Source organism: Oncorhynchus tshawytscha, linkage group LG17 (assembly GCF_018296145.1).
Source record: "Oncorhynchus tshawytscha isolate Ot180627B linkage group LG17, Otsh_v2.0, whole genome shotgun sequence".
Classification (NCBI taxonomy): domain Eukaryota; kingdom Metazoa; phylum Chordata; class Actinopteri; order Salmoniformes; family Salmonidae; genus Oncorhynchus; species Oncorhynchus tshawytscha.
The window spans coordinates 22,060,455-22,072,593 of record NC_056445.1 but is presented as its reverse complement, the minus strand read 5'-3'; the positions used below and the strand labels follow the sequence as shown (position 1 = coordinate 22,072,593).

The following is a 12,139-nucleotide window of genomic DNA, read 5'->3' as shown; positions in this document are numbered from 1 at the left end:
GTAATGGAAAACCTGTAATATATGCAAACATGTATATAATACACACTATATTTCATCCCCCCCAAAAATCCATATCCCTGGACACTTCAGCGGGTGACTATCCAGGAAAATTAAGAAAAAGGTGCACTCTGTTTCTGGATAGATCAGAAATGTATTAACGAGACATACATTTTCAAGTCCTTCATCACCTGATTCCCTTTTTGTTCAAACTGGGCTGAAGTGTGCTTGGGTATACTTTCCTTACACTATAATGTTATGTATAGAATTACATTTTGATGTATTTTATGGGAAATTAAATGTATCTTCTTATTTCTCGTGTTTTTTTCTTCTAGTATTACATTGTTATTGATTTTTGCATTGTTGGGTTTTGAGTTTGCAAGAAAGGTTTTTCACTGTACTTGTGAATGTGACATTAAAAGTTGAAACTATTCAGTTTTGCATAAGGGTGAAGGATGCTTCTTTTGTGTGGGTGTTTGTGGAGACATTGCCCAACCTGATCAGATGCCTGTGTCATTGTACAGACAGTACACCATCTAGAATCACTGTGTCTACACTCTGCACTGTGTAAGACTGTTCGTTGCCCATCCAGCCACACTGGCTCAATTCCCTGTCCAAATGAGGTCTCCCTCAAACCAGATGTCTGCTGAGCCTGATTCAAGTCCCAGTAGTTGTTCCAGTGGTCTCACTCTCTCCCTCTCTCTCACACATGCACACAATTGGTGGGCCCAATTTCAATATATTTTATCCAAGGGCACATATTTTCTTTTGGTTGACTTCAAAAACAACATATAAAAGCTAATACTGCAAGAAGTAGAGAATATGTCATTTGTTTATTGAGTTCACTCAGTTGAAATTTCCCCCAAAAAAACAGTCTTTAGCCTGTAGTAACGACTAACAGCCTTGGAGGGGTAGTATATATCTGCTTTTGATCCAGAGGAAGAACTTTTGCCTCTTCAATTCACTTCAATTCAAGGAGATTTATTGGCATGGGAAACATGTTAACATTGCCAAAGCAAGTGAGGTAGATAATATACAAAAGTGAAATGAACAGTAAACATTCCATTGACAGAAGTTCCTTATTCTCTCTCTTTCTCTTAATTAAATTCAAAGGGATTTATTGGCATGAGAAACATCTGTTTACATTGCCAAAGCAAGTGAACTAGATAATAAACAAAAGTGAAATAAACAACAGAAAATGAACAGTAAACATTACAAACGTTCCAAAGGAATAGAGACATTTCAAGTGTCTCTATCTCTGTGTGTGTCTCTCCCAGTGTCTCTCTCTCAGTGTCTCTCTCTCTCTCTCTCTCTCTCTCTCTCTCTCTCTCTCTCTCTCTCAATTAAGGGTAAGGAGGGGTACCTAGTCAGTTGTACAAATGCCTTCAATTGAAATGTGTTTTCCGCATTTAACCCAAACCCTCTGAATCCGAGAGGTGCGGGGGCTGCCTTAATCGACATCCACAGTGCCCGGGGAACAGTGGGTTAACAGCCTTGCTCAGAATGACAGATTTTTTAAAACCTTATTAGCTCAGGGGTTTGATCCAGCAACATTTAGGTTACTGACCCAACGCTCTAACCACTATGTGTGTAATTTACAGTATTCCAGATCTGTGACAACTTGTCATTGACAAGACTTGAAGATGTGTGCAACAAGAGGTCTGCAACAACAATAATTATAATACATTTTCCAGAAGTCGTCCATAAATGTCCAAAGTTAGCCTATGATGGAAAAGTAATTGAGTGCTGAAAATATAGTAAACAAATATGACAAAATAACATAAATGGGGTTTGATTTGTCACGATATATTCATAAACCACAATTTATTTGTCTATATCAATATTGATTGCGTATTCGTGAGTTTAGCCAAACTCCACCTGGAGCGTCGTTTGGGTCCGCCTACCTGCTCTTCCAGTAGGAGCTTCACCACGCCCCTTTCCACGAAGAGCTTCGGCTGTGCTCTGGTTGGTTGTTTCGAACAGTGCATGCACATTTGGCGAGAGCTATAATTGATCATTAATGACAGTGAACCCAAACTTTAGGACATTTTCAAGGAAAACTCGACGAGAGACGGAACAGGTAATTTATATGCTGGTGAGTTAACGCGAGACATAATTATTTCCGTGGCGTGAACGAATCTGTCCTTTCCTTTATACAGCCCACGAGAAAGCAACAAGTGCCCCGTGGCTGATCACTCTCCGGGGTGGAAGACTAACGTATTTCATGTAGTTTCTAAGTTCTTATACCTTATTATAGTCTGCACAATAGACTAGATTTGGTCTCATGGTTTGTAATGAAATGGGTGTAATTTGGTAGCCTGCTTAGATGACTGAACTTGTTTTACATTTAATGTGCAATTTGGCCGACATCTCTGAAAATCCGTGGGAAAGCGTTTTAAACACACATTTCGAAATGGGCCATGTATTAACCTGCATAATGAGCATCATCATGTCACACAGGTTATAGACGCCCTACTAATGACCGTGTGTTTGACCGTGTGCCTTGGATACAAACTGCAAGGCACATACATGATTGGCCTTGGACAAACATCCACCTTGCCAGAAGATACTGACACTACCGTTACGCTTGTTAACACTGAGCTACACTGAGATCGGAACACAATCATGGTTACATTTAATTAAGTATAGTGGTTAAACGTTCATCCTGCTGCACAGACCCTACGGACGCTCTAGTTACATAGAGTGCCTGGTACATAGAGTGGCTGGTTAAATTGCGTTTACAGGCATTTTAAACTCTGTCCATGGTTAAAGTAGTATGATCATATATTAAAGTGTTGAATTACTTTGGCATTGAATTATGTTATAATATTCAAATTTACCCATGGTGGACATAGTGTGTTACTACATTATAAGACTAATGTTTTCACCACATGAATTACAGGAAATACCCATCCTTTTTACCTCAGATTGGTGATGTTGGTATTAAAGTTTATAGTCATCCGTTTATGATGACTATAACTGCGCACACAGTTTATAGGCCTTCAGATTGGCGCAGCGATCTAAGCCACTGCATCTTAGTGCTAGAGGTGTCACAACAGACCCTGGTACGATTCCAGGCTGTATCACAACTGGCCGTGATTGGGAGTCCCTTAGGGTGGTGGACAATTTGCACAGCGTCGACCGTGTTAGGGTTTGGCTGGGGTAGGCCATCATTGTAAATAAGTATTTGTTCTTTAACTGACTTTCTAGTTAAGTAAAGGTTAAACAAAAAAATATATAAAAACAAATCTAGAAGTCACAAAATCTATTACTTAAAACAGATGATTATCTTTGGTTAGTACCGGTGTTTGTCATAAACGGCAGTCCGTAGCGGGACTTAGAACGTATCTGTCATTTTCAGGCCATGGTGGCTTGAAAATAAATTGCGCGCTCATCCCATAAAAGTCTCCGGCCTCAAATTAATTAATGGATTTGAGGGTTAAGATATCACATCTATCACTATTTAGAAACTGTTGTGAGGTAGTGATTCATTGACATTATCCTGTAAAAAAAACGAGGTCAAATCATGAAGTCCGTGAACTTCAGGTCAGGGGGGTGATGTTGCCAATCCTCACAGCCTGTGGTCTACTCGGCAGGAAGTCTAAGATCCAGTTGCAGAGGGTGGATTGTTGCCAGAAGATACCTGGGTCTGTATCTTCTGGCAACCATCCACCCATCATGTCTGGAAAGGAGATGCCCTTGATTTTATTGCTTACTTTTAGCCTACATAATGTTAAGCAATACCAGAAAATATATGGCTCTGGCTATGTAGCCTACCGTTACAACTTGAGATGGATAGAACATGTTTGACTACAGTCTGATTTTTATGTCCATTTTAAATCTCCATGTTCCTTGTTTCCTGCTAGAGGAATACCGTAATAGCAAGGTTGTGCAGGTGCTTCCCTTTGCTTAAGTGTATGCTGCTACCTCTGAGGAAGACCATTTCACCAACAACAAATGGATCTATACCCATTTTAGAAACTCAAGTAGACCTGCTTATTATTTATTTAACAGACCATTTCTGCATCTAAATTGAGCTGTAATGTGACTACCACACAAATAAAATAAAAATACCCTTTGTGCTGCTTTTGTCAGACAACCCTCTTGTGGTAGCTTGTGTGACAGAAATAATAACATTTAGGCATAGGGTCATACTTGAGCTCTGGACTGGAGCCAAATGAATGCATGCACGAGGAGGAGTGTGCCCCAAAACAGCCCTTATTCTGCCCCTCTACCCCCTAAACACCATCTGGCTGATCTCTGGCATTATAACTCACATTTTGGGGAAGTGGCATCTCCAGAAGGAGGCCAAACCAAATCAAATCCTGACTAATCCTGCTGACTAATGGGAAGACTGGGACCAGTGAGAGAAGGGAAGTGGAATGGTTACAGGAGAGGGAGAATGGACTGCGACTAAATAAAATCAATTATTGTTTTTGGTCATGAACACATGTTTAGCAGACGTTATGGCAGGTTCAGTGAAATGCTTATGTTTCTAGCTCCTACCGTGCAATAATACCTAACAATACACACAAATCAATTAAGAAATATTAGCAGGTGCCATGTCAGAGTCTGGAATATATACACAGAGTATACTAAATATTAATATCGAGTTGCACCACCCCTTTTGCCCTCAGAAGATCCTCAATTCATCAGGGTATGGACTCTAGAGAGATGACGCAAGATAAAAAATGTCTTTGTCTTTGAACCGAGTATGGTAGCAGGTGCCAGGCTCACCGGTTTGTATCAAGAATAGCAACGCTGCTGGATTTTTCACGCTCAACAGTTCCCTGTGTGTATCAAGAATGGTCCACCACCCAAAAGACATCCAACCGACTTCACACAACAGTGAGAAGCATTGGAGTCAACAAGGGCCAGCATTCCCATGGGATGTTTTCAACACCTTGTCGAGTTCATGTCCTGACAAATTGAGAATGTTCTGAAGGCAAAGGCGGATGGGGGGGCGCAACTCCATATTAGGACGGCACTACTAATTAGAGGTCGACCGACTATGATTTTTCATTGCCTATACCGATTTATTGGAGGACCAAAAAAAGCCGATGCCGATTAATTCGGCCGATTTGTGTTTTTTTTACATTTCAAAAAAATATTTTATTTATTTATTTGTAATAATGACAATTACAACAGTACTGAATTAACTTTTATTTTAACTTAATATAAGACATCAATAAAAATTAATTTAGCCTCAAATAAATAATGAAACATGTTAAATTTGGTTTAAATAATGCAAGAACAGTGTTGGAGAAGAAAGTAAAAGTGCAATATATGCCATGTAAAAAAGCTAATGTTTAAGTTCCTTGCTCAGAACATGAGAACATATGTTAAAAGGAACCACAGCTTTCATGAGTCTTCAATATTCCCAGGTAAGAAGTTTTAGGTTGTAGTTATTATAGGAATTAAGGTCTCGGAGTGAGTGCCGTCACCTATTGAATCGCTATTAGCGTGCATCCCACTCACTAGCTAGCCTTTTCACATCGGTTACGCCAGCCTAATCTCGGGAGTTGATAGGCTTGAAACAGCTCAATGCATGAAGCACAACAAAGAGCTGCTGGCAAATGCACGAAAGTGCTGTTTTAATGAATGCTTACGAGCCTGCTGCTGCCTACCACCGCTCAGTCAGACTGCTCTATAAAATATCAAATCATCGGCTTAATTTTAACATAATAACACACAGAAATACAAGCCTTAGGTCATTAATATGGTCGAATCCGGAAGCTATCATTTCAAAAACAAAATGTTTATTCTTTCAGTGAAATACGGAACTGTTCCGTATTTTATCTAACGGGTGGCATCCCTAAGTCTAAATATTGCTGTTACATTGTACAACCTTCAATGTTATGTCATAATTATGTAAAATTCTGGCAAATTAATTACGGTCTTTGTTAGGAATACATGGTCTTCACACAGTTTGCAACGAGCCAGGCAGCCCAAACTACAGGCACTGCATCGATTATATGCAACGCAGGACACGCTAGATAAACTAGTAATATCATCAACCATGTGTAGTTAAGTAGTGATTATGTTAAGGTTGATTGTTTTTTATAAGATAAGTTTAATTATAGCTAGCAACTTACCTTGGCTTCTTGCTACACTCGCGTAACAGGTAGGTAGCCTGCCACCCAGTCTCCTCGTGGAGTGCAATGCCAGGCAGGTGGTAAGAGCGTTGGACTAGTAACCGGAAGGTTACAAGATCGAATCTCTGAGCTGACAAGGTACAAATCTGTCGTTCTGGCCCTGAACAAGGCAGTTAACCCACTGTTCCTAGGTCGTCATTGAAAATAAGAATGTGTTCTTAACGGACTTGCCTCATTAAATAAAGGTAAAAATAATAATAATAAATCGGCCACAATCCGTGTCCAAAAACGCTGATTACCGATTGTTATGAAAACTTGAAATTGACCCTAATTCATCGGCCATTCCGATTAATCGGTCGACCTCTACTTCTAATGTTTGGTATACTCTGTGTGTGTGTGTGTGTGTGGACAGTATATGAATAGAAAAGGTGTGTACAGCAGTAGTTATATAGGATGAGCCTTATCTAGAATAGAGTATATACATACAGTGGGGAGAACAAGTATTTGATACACTGCCGATTTTGCATGTTTTCCTACTTATAAAGCATGTAGAGGTCTGTAATTTTTATCATAGGTACACTTCAACTGTGAGAGATGGAGAGGTACATCATAGGTACACTTATCATAGGTACACTTCAACTGTGAGAGAATCTAAAATGCAAATCCAGAAAATCACATTGTATGATTTTTAAATTAATTTGCATTTTATTGTATGACATAAGTATATGATCACCTACCAACCAGTAAGAATTCCGGCTCTCACAGACCTGTTAGTTTTTCTTTAAGAAGCCCTCCTGTTCTCCACTCATTACCTGTATTAACTGCACCTGTTTGAACTCGTTACCTGTCCACACACTCAATCAAACAGACTCCAACCTCTCCACAATGGCCAAGACCAGAGAGCTGTGTAAGGAAATCAGGGTTAAATTGTAGACCTGCACAAGGCTGTGATGGGCTACAGGACAATAGGCAAGCAGCTTGGTGAGAAGGCAACAACTGTTGGCGCAATTATTAGAAAATGGAAGAAGTTCAAGATGACGGTCAATCACCCTCGATCTGGGGCTCCATGCAAGATCCCACCTTGTGGGGCATCAATGATCATGAGGAAGGTGAGGGATCAGCTCAAAACTACACGGTACGACCTGGTCAATGACCTGAAGAGAGCTGAGACCACTGTCTCAAAGAAAACCATTAGTAACGCACTACGCCGTCATGGATTAAAATCCTGCAGCGCACGCAAGGTCCCCCTGCTCAAGCCAGCGCATGTCCAGCCCCATCTGAAGTTTGCCAATGACCATCTGGATGATCCAGAGGAGGAATGGGAGAAGGTCATGTGGTCTGATGAGACAAAAATAGAGCTTTTTGGTCTAAACTCCACTTGCCGTGTTTGGAGGAAGAAGAAGGATGTGTACAACCCCAAGAACACCATCCCAACCGTGAAGCATGAAGGTGAAAACATAATTCTTTGGGGATGCTTTTCTGCAAAGGGGACAGGACGACTGCACTGTATTGAGGGGAGGATGGATGGGGCCATGTACAGTGGGGCAAAAAAGTATTTAGTCAGCCACCAATTGTGCAAGTTCTCCCACTTAAAAAGATGAGGCCTGTAATTTTCATCATAGGTACACTTCAACTGACAGACAAAATGAGAAAAAAAATCCAGAAAATCACATTGTAGGATTTTTAATGAATTTATTATCAATTTATGGTGGAAAATAAGTATTTGGTCAATAACAAAAGTTTATCTCAATACTTTGTCATTGCCAACAAAGGGTATATAACAGAGGTCAAATGTTTTCTGTAAGTCTTCACAAGGTTTTCACACACTGTTGCTGGTATTTTGGCCCATTCCTCCATGCAGATCTCCTCTAGAGCAGTGACGTTTTGGGGCTGTTGCTGGGCAACACGGACTTTCAACTCCCTCCAAAGATTTTCTATGGGGTTGAGATCTGGAGACGGGCTAGGCCACTCCAGGACCTTGAAATGCTTCTTACGAAGCCACTCCTTCGTTGCCCGGGCGGTGTGTTTGGGATCATTGTCATGCTGAAAGACCCAGCCACTTCATCTTCAATGCCCTGGCTGATGGAAGGAGGTTTTCACTCAAAATCTCACGATACATGGCCCCATTCATTCTTTCCTTTATACGGATCAGTCGTCCTGGTCCCTTTGCAGAAAAACAGCCCCAAAGCATGATGTTTCCACCCCCATGCTTCACAGTAGTTATGGTGTTCTTTGGATGCAACTCAGCATTCTTTGTCCTCCAAACATGACGAGTTGAGTTTTTACCAAAAAGTTATATTTTGGTTTGAGCTGACCATATGACATTCTCCCAATCTTCTTCTGGATCATTCAAATGCTCTCTAGCAAACTTCAGACGGGCCTGGACATGTACTGGCTTAAGCAGGGGGACACGTCTGGCACTGCAGGATTTGAGTCCCCGACGGCGTAGTGTGTTACTGATGGTAGGCTTTGTTACTTTGGTCCCAGCTCTCTGCAGGTCATTCACTATGTCCCCCTGCGTGGTTCTGGGATTTTTGCTCACCGTTCTTGTGATCATTTTGACCCCACGGGTGAGATCTTGCGTGGAGCCCCACATCAAGGGAGATTATCAGTGGTCTTGTATGTCTTCCAATTCCTAATAATTGCTCCCACAGTTGATTTCTTCAAACCAAGCTGCTTACCTATTGCAGATTCAGTCTTCCCAGCCTGGTGCAGGTCTACAATTTTGTTTCTGGTGTCCTTTGACAGCTCTTTGGTCTTGGCCATAGTGGAGTTTGGAGTGTGACAGTTTGAGGTTGTGGACAGGTGTCTTTTATACTGATAACAAGTTCAAACAGGTGCCATTAATACAGGTAACGAGTGGAGGACAGAGGACCCTCTTAAAGAAGGTGGTACAGGTCTGTGAGAGCCAGAAATCTTGCTTGTTTGTAGGTGACCAATTACTTATTTTCCACCATAATTTGCAAATAAATTAATTGTAGGATTTTTAATGTGATTTTCTGGATTTTTTTCCCCTCATTTTGTCTGTCATAGTTGAAGTGTACCTATGATGAAAATTACAGGCCTCTCATCTTTTTAAGTGGGAGAACTTGCACAATTGGTGGCTGACTAAATACTTTTTTGAACCACTGTATAACGAGATCTTGGCCAACAACCTCCTTCCCCCAGTAAGAGCATTGAAGATGGGTCGTGGCTGGGTCTTCCAGCATGACAACGACCCGAAACATACAGCCAGGGCAACTAATGAGTGGCTCCGTAAGAAGCATCTCAAGGTCCTGGAGTGGCCTAGCCAGTCTCCAGACCTGAACCCAATAGAAAATCTTTGGAGGGAGCTGAAAGTCCGTATTGCCCAGCGACAGCCCCGAAACCTGAAGGATCTGGAGAAGGTCTGCATGGAGGAGTGGGCCAAAATCCCTGCTGCATTGTGTGCAAACCTGGTCAAGAACTACAGGAAACGTATGATCTCTGTAATTGCAAACAAAGGTTTCTGTACCAAATATTAAGTTCTGCTTTTCTGATGTATCAAATACTTATGTCATGCAATAAAATGCAAATTAATTACTTAAAAATCATACAATGTGATTTTCTGGATTTTTGTTTTAGATTCCGTCTTTCACAGTTGAAGTGTACCTATGATAAAAATTGCTGACCTCTACATGCTTTGTAAGTAGGAAAACCTGCAAAATCGGCAGTGTATCAAATACTTGTCTCCCCACTGTATGAAGCAGATAAAGTTATGTAAACATTTATTAAAGTGACCAGTGTTCAATAACTATGTACAGTTGAAGTCGGAAGTTTACATACACTTAGGTTGGAGTCATTAAAACTTGTTTTTCAACCACTCCAAAAATGTCTTGTTAACAAACTATAGTTTTGGCAAGTTTGTTAAGACATCGACTTTGTAAATGACACAAGTCATTTTTCCAACAATTGTTTACAGACGTATTATTTCGCTTACAATTCACTGTATCACAATTCCAGTGGGTAAGAAGTTTACATACACTAAGTTGACTGTGACTTTAAACAGTTTGGACAATTCCAGGAAATGGTGTCATGGCTTTAGAAGCTTCTAATAGGCTAATTGACATAATTAGAGTAAATTGGAGGTGTACCTGTGGATGTATTTCAAGGCCTACCTTCAAACTCAGTGCCTCTTTGCTTGACATCATGGGAAAAAACAAATAAATCAGCCAAGACCTCCGGAAAAAAATTGGAGACCTCCACAGGTCTGGTTCATCCTTGGGCACAATTTCCAAATGCCTGACGCTACCACATTCATCTGTACCAACAATAGTATGCAAGTATAAACACCGTGGGACCCCGCAGTCGTCATACCGCTCAGGAAGGAGATGCGTTCTGTCTCTAGAGGTAAACGTACTTAGGTGCGAAATGTGCAAATCAATCCCAGGACAACAGCAAAGGACCTTGTGAAGATGCTGGAGGAAATAGTCACAAAAGTATCTATATCCACAGTAAAACGAGTCCTATATCGACATAACCTGAAAGGCCGCTCAGCAAGGAAGAAGCCATTGCTCCAAAACCGCCATAAAGCCAGATTATGGTTTGCAACTGCACACAGCGACAAAGATCATACTTTTTGGAGAAATGTCCTCTGGTCTGATGAAACAAAAATAGAACTGTTTGCCCATAATGACCATCGTTATGTTTGGAGGACAAAGGGAGAATCTTGCAAGCCGAAGAACAACATCCCAACTGTGAAGCACAGGGGTGGTAGCATCATGTTGTGGGGGTGCTTTGCTACAGGAGGGACTGGTGCACGTCACAAAATAGATGGCATCCTGAGGGAGGAATATGATGTGGATATATTGAAGCAAAATCTCAAGACATCAGTCTGGAAGTTAAAGCTTGGTCACAAATGGGTCTTCCAAATGGACAATGACCCCAAGCACACTTCCAAATTTGTGGCAAAATGGCCATCATAAAGTCCCGACTTCAATCCTATAGAAAATCTGTGGGCAGAACTGAAAAAGCGTGTGCAAGCAAGGAGGCCTACAAACCTGACTGTTACACCAGCTCTGTCAGGAGGAATGGGCCAAAATTCACCCAAGTTATTGTGGGAAGCTTATGGAAGGCTACCTGAAGCGTTTACACCTGTACTGTCTCTGCCTTGTAGATGGTAGCGGGTTGAACAGGCCGTGGCTCCGGAGGTCCTTGATGATTTTCTTGGCCTTCATGTGACAGGTTGCTGTAGATGTTCTGGAGGGCAGGCAGTGTGACCCCAGTGATACCTACATACATTCATGATTATAAAATGTTTTCCTAGCCAAGATAGGTTGGTTGGTTTGATAACTCTGGTGTGTTGCCCTAGGGCAGTCATTTAAGCGCACTTTGTTCCGCAGCAGTTCTTCTCTTTCTGCCAAACATATGGCATGCTAGGCTACTGGTTCTCAAAGTACACATTCAAAGGATGCATTAACCAAGGGTTTGAACATTTCATAGTGTCCCCAGCACAAATGTTTCTCTGTTGGCTTAAATGTCTTCTCCTTTGGCCAGGTTTCAGCTGGGCTGTGGCCTGTCTGGCTAACAGCGAACGTCTCTTTTGTCTCACACTCTACCTGCCAAACCCTCATGGCTAATAACCTCATTCAATATTTCAGTTCTTCTGATATAAAAACAAACATAATTTGAGGGTTGTATTTTCATGGAATCTTATATTACAAGAGTTGACATACTTCTATAGGTAGGGCCTTACAGAAATTACCTCGCTGACCTGACTCAATGAAAATCTTTTCATTGACAGACCCCTCTCACTCTATCTTTTAGGAGTCCTGTGTAGGGTTACACATTTTGGGCAATATACAGAGGTGGAAATTCTCTGTGGGAATTTATGTAAATATATGCATATTAATATTAATACCATTTAAATGTAGATGGTTTTTGCACTGGATATATTTACCATATCATAAGGAGACATAAACATTTTTACCTTATCATAAGTAGACATAATTGCAAATGATTAAATGTTTCCAATAGAAGTTAAAAAAACATTTTTTTAAAGATTTAATTACGAATTGAACTTTAATTGA

The 12,139-nt window shown here is 40.9% G+C and overlaps 1 protein-coding gene across 2 annotated transcripts in view; it reads left to right on the top strand.

The window, feature by feature from the left end:
- Nucleotides 1–1,912: 1,912 nt before the first annotated feature.
- Nucleotides 1,913–12,139, top strand: part of LOC112217077 (GAS2-like protein 3) — a 28,821-nt gene continuing 18,594 nt past the window's right edge. Inside the window, exon 1 of one of the 2 annotated variants that reach the window (XM_042300420.1) lies at nucleotides 1,913–2,077. The gene's annotated coding sequence lies outside the window, so the exon portion shown is untranslated. Of the gene's footprint in view, nucleotides 2,093–12,139 lie in introns of both variants that reach the window. The other variant, XM_042300418.1, reaches the window with a different exon arrangement.